Source organism: Callorhinus ursinus, unplaced genomic scaffold (assembly GCF_003265705.2).
Source record: "Callorhinus ursinus isolate GAN/ISIS: 27379988/994484 unplaced genomic scaffold, GSC_fseal_2.0 scaffold19, whole genome shotgun sequence".
NCBI lineage: Eukaryota > Metazoa > Chordata > Mammalia > Carnivora > Otariidae > Callorhinus > Callorhinus ursinus.
In genome coordinates, this window is record NW_027397081.1 from 10,767,709 (window position 1) to 10,770,859 (window position 3,151).

Here is a 3,151-nt window from a genome sequence, read left to right on the forward strand (position 1 = left end):
TGGTGAAATATTGAAAACTTTCTTCCCTGATATTAGGGGACCAAGATGCCCACTATCACCACTTCTATTCAGCATTGTATCAGAGGCCCTCGAGTATGATCAGGCATGAAAAATAAATGTTGCAAGGGCTTGCAAGGAAGAATTAAAAGTCATCATTCACAGATAACATAATTATGCATAGAGAAAATATTAAAAACTACTGATCAACTATTAGAATTAGTAAGTGAACTTATCAATATCATTGGATACAGAGTTGATATAAAAACATCAATTTCTTTCTCAAATTTGTCTCATCCTTGTGCAGGGGCCATGATACTCTTCTCTGTATCATTCTACTTTTAGTGTATGTGCTGCTGAAGGGAGCACATTTTTCTAGATACCAGCAACAAACAATTAAAAATGTAATTCCAAAAATGACATTTACAATAGCTTGAAAAACATCAAAGATCTAGGAATCGATTTATGAATGATATGGAAGAACTCTGTAAAGAAATTAAAGAAAACCTACATAAACAGGATATATTGTGTTCCTAAATTAGAAGATCTCAATTCTCTCCAAATTGTCTATAGTCACTGTAAACCCAATCAAAATCCCCAGAAATCTGTGTGTGTGAAACTGACGAACTGATTCCAAAATTTATAGGACAATACAAAAGATTAAGAATGGACAAGATGATCTTGAGGACGTTCAGAACTGGACAGGTTTATTGTCCTGGAAATCAAGACTGATAAAGCTACACAAATTAAGACAGTGTGATATTGGTAAGAGTAGACAAAACATACTCATGGAACAAACAAAAGGGCCCAGAAGTAGACCCCTACATAGACACTTGATTTATGCCAAAGGCACAGCACTGGGAAAAAAACAGTAAATGGTGCTGGGTCCATCAGCTCAACAGGAAGGGTCAAAAAGCAAAGCTTCTGGGAGATGACACAGAATGTCTTCTTGACCTTGGATAATGATCTCAACAGGGCACAATAAGCACTACCCGTGAAGGAAAAGAAAGAGTCAATTGGACTACATTAACATTAAAAAATTGTTTTCATCAAGCCATCAGGAGCAAAAAGCCAGAGGGTGAGAAGATCTATGCAATGCCTATAACCAAAAAAGTTTCTGTAACCGCCTATTTTTTAAAACCCTTACATACCAATACATAGCAAGACAGTAAATCCAACAAGAGTCGGCAAGACTTAACTAGATATTTCACAAAAGAGAAGAGCCCAAGCCAATAAGCATATGAAGAGATGCTCGACGTCGTTAGTGGGCAAGTCCAAATTAAAACAGTATCACGCATCAGCCATAATGGCTAAGATTAAAAATACTGACAAAACCAAATCTTGACAAGGATATGGGGCAACTGGAGCTCATAAACTGCCAGCGGGTGGGAGGGGGGATGGTTCAGTTGGTATAACTGCATTGGGAAACTGTGAGGCAGTGCCTAGTAAAAACACAGCCCTCTCTCCCCGTGACCCAGCAATCGCGCTCAGTCCCATGCCAACAGAAATGCATTCGCGTGAGCATCGAAACGCATGCACATGAATGCTCCTAGCAGCATTATGGGTAGTAGCCAAAAACTGGAGAGAGTTCAAATGACAATTAGCAGAATAAAGTGTAAGGTACAGTCATACAAAGAAAGAACAGTAACAAGCAATGAAAATGGCTAAACTAAGCTACAGTGAATCGTCCCTTCTATCCCAGCTCTGCTTCATCAGTCTTCATTCAGGCCTTGCCTCCGGTTCATTATCTAAACTGTTGTTATGTGTCTACTTCCCGCTTCTTTCTTGAAGCAGGTAGGGTAAAAATGAGTTTATATGGCTTAGGGTTCTTAAAGGAGCTAACAAATCCAAACAGAAGCAGGTGGCAATTCCAGCAAACTAAAGAAAGTCTAAACCCAGTGTCAAGGGAATTTATGCTGAGGTCAAGTGCCCTGACCAAACCCTTGAAAAATTTTAGGTTAAGTCATGTAGGTTTCTCCCCGCCGCCACCACCCCGGCCCAGCCTCCCACCCCCCACCCTCATCCCTTTTTTTCACAATCCTTTAAACACATAAAAAACATGCTTAGCCTGAGGCAGTTTGTGGACCCCTTAAGAAACCAGGCTGTACCTAAAGCAGCCAGCAATGAGGACAAAGAAATGACTTCTCAGTACTCCCCCTGGTGACTTGAGTGAATCCAAATGAAAGTACCTAACACCACACATACAAATGTCCATCTGTTCCTTTCTTGGTCAACTATAGATCCCCAACAGCTGACCAGGAAGTGACAAATGTAGAGAGGCACAAAGCAAAAGATTTTGCAAGACTACCAAAAGGCAGCTAGGTAGTTGTTAAAAGGCTATGTAGAGAAACTATCAAGAGTTAGCATCCTGGTTTCACTACTTAAAACATCTAGGACCTTGGACAAACCAGTCCCCACCATCATCCCAGGGCTGTTACATTAAGTGAAATAATATAACTGTGCACAGTACTCAATAATGACAGAGATTAAAAAGGGAACTGCAAATGGTGATACTCGGAAGCTTAAGCAGTACAGCAAATCAATGGCAAGAAGATTGATCAATTTCCCATGAAACAATTACCTCTGCAGTGAGCTTTCGAACACAAAAGCACTTCTGAAATTCTGTAAAAGATGGTCTACCACTAATTTAGTCAAATGTAAGAAAGTCCATCTTAAGAGAATAATTTTTTCCTCTTCTAAATTCTACAAATTACAGGAGTACCTGAGTGGCTCAGTCGGTTAAGCGTCTGTCTTCAACTCAAGGTCATGATCCAGCGTCCTGGGATCGAGCCCCTACAGAGAGCCTGCTTCTCCCTCTCCCTCTGCCTCCCACTCTCCTGCTTGTGCTCTCCCTGTATCACATAAATAAATAAAATTTAAAAAAAATTCTATAAATTACAAAGTAGGTACACTTACATGCAGTGCAACTAGCAAATGGGATGGAAGACACCAGTCACCACTAGGTGCTGCTCAAGAATCACTTCTCCCCCAACAAGGTTCTCAAACCTTTCATCTGCTTTTTTTCTTTTCTTATTATTTTTTTTATAATTTTTATTATGTTATGATAGTCACTATAACTGAAACATGACAAATGCTTACTGAGTCCACCTATTTCCGGAAAATATGTGTTTAAATGAACACCTTACCGCACACC

At 39.8% G+C, this 3,151-nt stretch overlaps 1 non-coding gene across 1 annotated transcript; it reads right to left on the reverse strand.

The window, feature by feature from the left end:
• Positions 1-259: 259 nt before the first annotated feature.
• On the reverse strand, positions 260-366 carry LOC112840652 (U6 spliceosomal RNA). Its single transcript, XR_003212548.1, has one exon. It is a non-coding gene; the product is annotated as a U6 spliceosomal RNA (small nuclear RNA).
• Between the last annotated feature and the right edge of the window lie 2,785 nt (positions 367-3,151).